Source organism: Lygodium microphyllum, chromosome 8, assembly GCF_053477565.2.
Source record: "Lygodium microphyllum isolate KBCC chromosome 8, Lygodium_microphyllum_v1.1.10, whole genome shotgun sequence".
NCBI lineage: Eukaryota > Viridiplantae > Streptophyta > Polypodiopsida > Schizaeales > Lygodiaceae > Lygodium > Lygodium microphyllum.
This window is the reverse complement of record NC_141142.1, coordinates 44,815,202-44,824,695: the sequence shown is the minus strand read 5'-3', so window position 1 is coordinate 44,824,695 and position 9,494 is coordinate 44,815,202.

Genomic DNA, 9,494 nt, shown 5'->3' with positions numbered 1-9,494 from the left:
GATTCGACCATGGAAGCAGAGTTTGAAAGGGTGATAGTTGATGCTACTCTTCATAAGAAAGGGCCAAATCTCCAGTTCTTGGTGATTCAAACACCATTGGCCTACCAAGGTAAAGGCTTCAAGACCTTGATTGACTGTGGAAGTACACATTCCTTTATCTCACCAGCTTGTGCAAAAAGATTAGGAATAGCCACAGTAGAAGCACCTATCTTGCTTGTGGAATTGGCAAATGGTCGTGAGGTTACTTATACTAGGCAAACTGCTAAGGTGGAATTCTTTCTGGGAGGAAAGACGACTTCGGTCAAATTCAGAGTCATGAATTTAGGTATCTAAGAGTGTCTACTCGGAATGGATTGGCTTAAACCTAATGATGTCCACATTCATTATGGAAAGGGCCAAATTTCCTTTTGAAACTTTGAAGGGGATTTGGTCACAACTCAAGGTGAGGCTGGAGTGCCAAAAATTCAGTTAGCCAAAGCATCTCAGATTATAAAGGGAGTCAGAAAAGGACTACTTGTCTACTTGATTAAGCTCAACAAGTTAGATCAGAAGCAGGAATCCAATGAAGGACCTTCATGGCTAAAGGAATATGCGGACGTATTTCCTGAAGAGTTGACAGAACTCTCGTCTCAAAGAGAAGTGGATCATGAGATCAAGCTAGTACCAGGAGCTGCGCCAATTGCAAAGAGACCTTATAGAATGTCCATACCAAAAGCAATTGAGCTAAAGGAACAACTCAATCAATTGCTAGATGAGGGCTACATTCATCCTAGTAGTTTGCCATGGGGAGCTCTAGTACTATTTCAGAAAAAGAAAGATGGAACACTTCGACTATGTATTGATTATAGAGGGTTGAATCAATCAACTGTCAAGATTAAGTACCCTATTCCTAGAATAGATGAGCTTCTTGATCGTCTTCAGGGTGCGAAGATCTTCTCCAAGATTGATCTCACGTTTGGTTACTATCAAATAAGGATCAAGAAAGAAGATATCCCAAAGATGGCCTTCAACACAAGATATGGACACTTTGAGTTCCTAGTTATGTCATTCGGGCTTGCGAATGCACCTGCCACCTTCAACAGGTTAATGCAGGATATCTTTAGGCCATATCTTGATGATTTCGTGCTCATATTCTTTGATGACACTCTAGTCTATTGTAAATAGGAAGAAGATCATGAACCCCAACTTCGGATTTTCCTTGAGATAATGAGGTCATATAAGTTGTATGTTAAGATGAAGAAATGTGCATTCTTCAAGCGTCAGATTGAATATCTAGGATTCATTGTATCAGTGGAAGGAATCTCAATGGACCCACCCAAGGTCAGGGACGTGCTAGAATGGCCAACACCAACAACTGTTAAAGAAATACACAGTTTTCTTGGATTGACAGGATGGTATAGAGCCTTCATAAAAAACTATGCTTTGATTGCAGCACCTCTGATGGACTTACTAAAGAAGCAAACATCCATTGCATGGTCAACTTCCAAACAAACCAGCTTTGATAGATTGAAGAAAAGTTTGGTATTAGCACCTATCCTAAAACTTCCAGACCTCAATAAGGAATTCGAGGTAGTAACTGATGCTAGCACGCTTGCCTTAGGATGTGTGCTCATGCAGGAAGGTCACCCGGTAGCCTACTCTTCAAGGAAACTAAAGAGTCATGAGAAGAATTATGCTACCCATGATCTGGAATTGTTAGCTGTCATCCATGCTCTAAAGCTTTGGAGACACTACTTGTTGGGTAACAAGTTTACTCTAGTAACTGATCATAAGAGTCTCAAGTGGATCTTTACCCAGAATGAGCTCAACATGAGGCAACGTCGGTGGATTGAAGTGTTGGAGGAGTATGACTTTGAAATCAAGTATCGACCAGGAAAAGAGAATGTAGTTGCCAATGCACTCAGTCGCAAGGCATTCCTTAACTCATTAATCTTGCAAAATTCATTAACAACTAGATCTCTAGCTACAAAGGTATCTATGCCAAACAATTCAATGCTTGAGTTAGCTAGAGAGGAAGCATGCCATGATCCAGTCTATCAAAAGATGCTAAGGGAAATCTCTATCAAGGATCAGGATCAAAAGCTGCACGCTAAGTATCATGATTTCTTAATCAATAGTGGACTTGTCCACTATAGAACAAGGTTATGTATATCGGCAAGCCAGTCACTTAAGCAAAAGATATTGTGGGAAGCTCATGATTCCCCTTTCTCAAGACATCCTGGCTATGCCAAAACTCTCAATGCAATTAGGAAGAGCTACCATTGGGAGAGGCTTAAAGGTGACGTTCTCAAATATGTCACCGAGTATTTGTCTTGTCAACGTATCAAAGCCGAACATGTCAAGATGCCAAGGAAGCTACAACCACTTGACATTCCCCAAATGAAATGGAAATTCATTAGTATGGACTTTGTTGTTGGCCTACCCGAATTTCAGGGGGGATACAACTCCATCATGGTTGTGGTTGACATGCTAACTAAGGTTGCACATCTTGTTCGAGTAAAGACAAACTATAAAGCCTCAGACATTGCAAGATTGTTTATCAAGGAGATATTTAAGCTACATGGGCTACCAAGAAGAATCATTAGTGATCATGATTCTCTCTTCACATCAGACTTCTGGAGAGCCATCTTTGAAGCCATTGGGACTCAACTTTGTTTTAACACAGCTTACCATTCCCAAATGGATGGCCAAACAGAACGAGTCAATCAAGTCATTGAGGATATGCTTACGGTACACTGCTGTCGTGAGCCAAAAAGGTGGATTCAATACTTGCCTTTGGTTGAGTTTGCGTGCAATGCTTCTTACCAACAAAGCATTCAAATGACCCCTTTTCAAGCATTGTATGGTCATGACTATTGAAGTCCCCTAAACTTCTCAGATCCAACCTTAAGGGTTGAAGCTTCAAGGCAGATGTTGGAAGAGATGGATGACCAACTAAACTCAATAAGACAGGACATCCAAGCCACCAAGGATAGACAGAAGGCATACGTGGATTTGAAGCGTCAAGATAGAATCTTCGAGGAAGGAGACATGGTCTTCATTCACGTATGCCCAAAAAAGAGTTCTCTATCCTTAGGAGATTGCAAAAAGCTAAGTCCAAGGTATTGTGGACCATACAAGATCCTCAAGTGTAGGACCTAATGCTTATAGATTGCAACCCCTTGAGAACCTAAAAGTTCATAATGTATTCCATATCAGCCTATTGAAGAAGTATGTACCTAATCCTAGCCATGTACTCGATGACCAACAAGTTGTAATGCCTAGTCAAGGAGTCCTTGAACTAAGGCCTGACAGGATCTTAGATGTTAGGGAGAGACAACTGAGATCCAAAACCTTGAGAGAATGCCTCGTTCAGTGGAAAGATTATCCCGAGGAGGATGCCACTTGGATAGATGAAAACTCTCTCAACAATCAATATCCCCACTTTATCTTGAGATGAGGACATCTCGATTCCTCCAAGGGGGAGAGAATGTAATATTCTGATTCTCCAAAAACACGCATGAACCGCCTCTATAAGTCGTGAGGATAATTAAATGATTAATGGAAAATTCTTTAATAATCACTCTCTTCTCCAGCCGACTGTCATGCTAGAGGAGAAGGGAATAGCAAGGGGTGAGCAAGCTCCTTGCTGGAGCTTGCTGAAGGAAGAAAGCATGTGAGATGCCACGTGGGGGAGGGAGGATCCCCCTCCCCTCACCTATATAAGTATGTAGGGGACATACCCAGGGGGTGGTCACTGCCATGGAGCAAGAGGAGGATGCTGTCGAGAAGGAGAGATTTCTAACGCTGCCATTGAAGCACTGCCATCAAGAGGGAGGAGCAAAGCGCTATCACGCTACCGCCAAAAGTGGAGGGAGAAGCCATTAGCGCCACTGAGGAGTTGCTGCCTATTCATGAAGCCATGCTACCATTTATCAGTTCACCTACTGACGCCACGTGCTTCTTTCTAGAAGATTTAGAAGCTTCCAAGGGGGGGCTCCTTAAGCCCCTTTTTCCCCCCACAAAAAATTCTCTCCTAAGGGATGTTTCATACCCTCTCCCCCCATACAAAATTCCCTCCTAAGGGCTCTTCATTCCCTCCTAAGGGCTCTTTCATACCCTTTCTCCCCCTTTCCGGAGGGTCTTTAGAAAGCCTTAGCTAAGTGGGTTTGGTACCCCCTCCCCCTCGGGATTCAAGAAAAACCCCCTTCTTCTGGCTTTAATAAACCTTGCTCTCAAAAGGTTTTTCTACCCTCCCCTTCCCGGGATTTAAACCCTTCCCGTGGGTTTCTTTCCCCCCTCCACAGAGATATCCCTTTTTAAGGACTTTTATACCCTTTGGCCCCTTTTTCAATCCATTAAAAGTCTAGTTCGTACCCCCCTTTCCCGTGGGTCCTATCCAAGGCCTTTAAAAAGGCTCATTAAGCTTTTTCCCTTGGATTTCCTTCGATCTCCCAATTAGCTCGAGTGCTAAACCCCTTTCCGTGTATACAATTTGCACCGGAGCTTCTACGAAAGGAAGAAAAAAATTTCATAAAGGACGGTGGAATTACAAAAGGAGTTTCACAAAGCCACATCCAAGACGGAAAGGCCACATTCACGATGGCTCCTAAGAAAGCACAAGGCGCAACCGTAGGAGGATCGTCTCTTAACATCCATGTGGACATTTCACCACAAGTCCAAGTTTTTCTTCCTAATTTTGATTTACATCATTATAATTCAATCGTGCATGGATCATTTTTGGAGATAAGATGCATTTTTCGTTTTAAATACTTTGACTAATTTAAAAGAGATAGCTCACAATGAAAGAATTTGATCATTAGTATTTTGCAATAAAACGAACAAAATAAAGCAAGCATAAGATTTCTATGTATGTCTAGCAAGTGGATTTTATGCATTAATTAGATTAATTAATACCCATCTTTACAAAACGGAATTACGATAGTACACTTCAGCATGGAAGGAATAAACCGCATATCGCATTATTGAACATCTTTTTCAAAAGGATTCTTAAATAAAGTTATTAGCAACCGTAGCAAATTTCTAGGACTACATGAAGAAGATTTGAACTCTAGGCAAGTGACCTAAAAACTCAAAATCAACGAAAGGTGGTGTAAGTTCTACATACAACAAATTTATTCGGAAATGAAAGTAGAAAAAGGCTGCATGTTTTAGCATGAATCTTATTTGCATGTTATAGGATGATCAATTGGAATTAGGCTATAACTTAACCTATGCTTGACCTTAAACCAAAAAGGTAGGGTTTGTAAATCATCTTACACGTAGACAATGAATCATGCGGTTACAGAAATGATAGCATAATTATCTTCAAGAATAGACAGGTTAAATTGGTTTAAACTTAAACACCTAAAACCGCAAGGTACTCGTTTAGGAAGGGTTAATTCAATGCAACATATCCCAAAGAGCTAACTAGGGTTAGCTCGTTGAGAAGATTACCTAATTGCTTTTTAAGCTGAAACTCCTATACCCTAAAGACTTGGGTTTATCTTGCAAGAGGATGAATAATTGTCTTGATATAGTACCTTTCTTGGGTAAAGTGACCAAGATACGGGGAATAGATATTTGCTTGGAAGAAAAAGACCAATCAATAAATTGGAATAATATATGAACTTAAGGTATTGACTAAGTCGGGTTACTAGGGTACAGCCCTAACCTAGGATATAGGGTTAACAAATAAACCCTTGGGGACCTTGCCAAGTAGCAATTAATCCCGAATCGAGTGCTTGATGCATTCGAAACGAAGAATTTACTCCTTAGCAGTTGGCCAAAAATAAGGACCAATGGAATTGTTTGTGCTTGTAACAGTTTTAAGAGCACTATTTTGCTTTGTTTGCTCAAAGAATTAAAGGATAAAAGGATATTTAATGCTTCAGGTCAAAGGCCTAAAGGGAGAGGCAGCTTTACTTACCCCTGACTGCCTACTTGACCCTAACCAAGAGGGTTGTTAACCGTGCCGAGAAGGTGGACCGAACCCACTGTGACAGGTCTCTCCATTGAGCGCTACTTGGAACAGGAGGACGCTTGGGTGCCAGAGGGGGCTCTGGCTGTAAATCCCTCGCTTTCTGGGCCCTGCACAAGAGGCCAATGTGACTCGAGATTGGATCTCAAGGCCCGCATACTAGTCTAGGGGCCGAATCTTGGATTAGTAATTCCTATGGATTGCTGGATAGCCTTTGGGCGGATTATGGATAAGCCTACGTGCTGGACTTGGATAGCTTTCGGGCAGATTATGGATAAGCCTACGGGCTAGACTTGGATAGTCTTCGGGCAGATTATGGATAAGCCTACCGACTGGACTTTATGTATTTCAAATATAAAAATGATAACATGATGAAAAGGAACTTGTTTGACATTGTTTTTCTATGTCAAGTGCTATGATTACATGAAGGAACTAGTGCCTAACGGGCTAATTAAGGAAGCTGATTGATACATGTCCAACTAAATGTGTTAGGTAATTAAATAACTAAAACAACCTGAGGAAAGTGCAAAGGATGTGGCCATAGGTCTGTCCTACGGATAGGTGGTCCTGATTGGCCAGGAACTTTTCTCAAATCAAGATGGACAGTAGGAAGATCGTTCAAAGAACACGAATAGCAAGAGTGTTGACCTAGAGTCTAAGTTATAAATGATCCCAATTTACGCTGTTTTAGGGGAACAAAATGGGACTATGCCTTATGGCAGAGAGGTTGAGCTTCGCATCCCTCTCATTTCCCATTCTCCTTGAACCAAGTGCAGCCTGAATTCGCTTCGGACCTGGTGTTTCTGCGTAAAGTAGTTCGCTCGAGTTCGGTCAACGCTAGTTGCCATTAGGAAATGACCAATAGAGAAAACCCTAATTCAGGTCGGTCCTAACTGGGAATGGTCGGAATACTTCCGCTACGTGGCAGATGTGGAAAGTCCTAGATCGCAAACCCCTTAACATTCCATTGGGAGTGCTGGGCGGAGCTTTCTAGACATCCTTTCCAATGGACTGTTAAGACGTGTCCTGAAGATAACAAGGTGACACGTTACGTTAGGGTTCCTTTGAACCAGTCCGTCCTGGCTCTCGCTTCAAAAAGCCAAGGTCTTCCCAACAGTAGAGGGTATAAGGTCCCATAAGAATTTGGTTTAACCACCAAATAGGTCAACCAGTAATCTTTTCTTACAAGGGTTGTTTTTACATATGGGAGGATGCCCAACGATTTAATTCTACTTTGGTCTACCAATTTGATATAAGCCACTATGTAGGTTGAATTCCTTGCAACCCTATATCCTTCATTGTCACATCTGTCATTATGTTTACTGATGAGCCTCCATCAATCAATGTATCTAAAATAAAGCATCCTTCTATCCATACACTAATCTCTAGGGTTCTAGGATCCAAGAAGGCGTTAGCCACATCTACTTTCTTTACAGGCTACAGGGCCTTATTAGTCTTGGTCGCTATTGAAGGAGCAATCCTTAGTCCACGTCTTCTTATCAAGTTTCTTTTGAATTTCTTTTGGTAGCTGGGGGATAGTATCAGCAACTATCGGAAGGTTAGATTTGGTTTAAAGGTGTCTAGGTCTTTGACCAAGTCATAATATTTGATAGGATCTAGAGGCTTCTCTAGCCAGCTGGGAAATGGGACTACACCCATTTTCATATTTCCTTTTTCTTCTAGCAATGGGGCTACATTCTCCAGCCAGCTGGGGAATGGGGCTACACCCATTTTCATCTTTCCTTTTTCTTCTAGCAATGGGGCTACATTCTCCAGCCAGCTGGGGAATGGGGCTACACCCATTTTCATCTTTCCTTTTTCTTCTAGGAATGGCAGCATCTACACTTCTTCTATTTTTGGAGGTGCTTCTACATCATCTATCTCCTTAACCTCTGGTCTTGTTTCTGAGACTGTCTCTATTACTCTCTATGGCACTGCAGTGCTCTGTACTGAACTGTTATGTCCTGTACTTCTCTGTGCCTCAATTGGCAGGTTGAACTTCATAGTCTTGGCAAGGGATTTATTCTCTTCTTGAACAATTAGCTCCTTCTTCTTGGCATGCATGATAGCGGCAAATTCCAACTCTACCAAATTGGAGGTAGGCTCTTGTGCCTTCTATTGGCTATCAGTGGCATTGGCCTTGACAAGGGCTGGACTTGGATAGTCCTTTGCAGTGTGGCCTTCTCCTTTGCATCGACTACTTAAGGGCTTGTAATCCATAGATCTTCTAGGGTTTGGACAATTTGGTGAGATATGACTCTTTTCTCCACATGTATAACATTCCACCTTGGATCTCCAACTACTGCCAGAGTGACATCCTCTATAACTTTGAGAGGGAAACCTCCTTGGACAAGAATTAGCACCAAAATCCCTAGGCTTTGGTCCAATGTCCTGTGTTGTCATTTTGGATTCTAGCAAGTTGAATCTTGCACTTTCATCCTTCTGTCTTCATTCCTGCATCCCTTTCAGTGAGCAAATATCCTCTCTATGGTTCTTCCACAAATAATAGGAACAGAAGGCTCCAAGAATGGTTGGTTTTTGGGTACATTCAATGGCTAAATGTCCCGCTTGATGACACTTTCCGCACCATGTATTAGAACACATCACATCTCTCCAACCTCCGCCAGGGGTGGATATATTGGTGGAATTCACCTTTAGCATCTGTAGCTATTCTGTAATCACATCCATAAGATCTTTCTTGATACTTGCAACTGAGTTGGATAAGTAGTCCTTCAGATTTTCACCTCCTGAAGTACTTATAGTAGGGTTTTGGGAAGCTTCATTAATTATTGCATACACTGTTTGGGTTGATCCAGAGGGTCTTCAGTTTTGGTTCTGATTCAGAGTTCATATTAAGGCTTGGGGTTGTTGATTCCAATTGGTAGGGTTCCATTATTGTTGAGTCGCCATTGGAGGAACTGTTTGAGGCCACTATTGTTGTGGTTGAACCATCATTTGAGGCACTGTCGTCTGTGGTGACCATAGTGGATTAGGTACATTATACTATTGCATAGTTTGCATCTAGGGATAGGGGTAGGAAACTGTCCCTGAAACTGTATTTGGTGGGTATACCATTTGTTGAGATATCGAGCTCCACTCGTGATATGCTAGGGTGACCGTTGTGCATTTATGTCACCGACTTATAAGCTGCAGATGCGGTTGGTACACCGCCCATGAATAATAGCTAGATGATAGCTATCCTTATCTACTCTAGTTTGTGGCTCAGTTAGTATGCCACCTTAGTTAGTTGAGTTTGGTTTGAGACCCATATATAGGGTCCTTCTATTTCTTTGTACTAGAGTTCTTTTTGGCTTACACAACTAAGAAGAGGAAAATTGTTTTCAGCCTCCACCTTTGTGTGTATTCCCCCATTGCGTAAGTGAGAAAGCTACAAGTGAGACTCCTTCCTTCTCTCCCACAATCTTGACACCATTCCTGTCATGGGAGGAGGTAAGACTCCTCTTCCTAGAGTCATTGACAACCTTGCTTTAACTTCGTCATACAATCTTGCATCTTCCACTGCAGCTTGTAGATT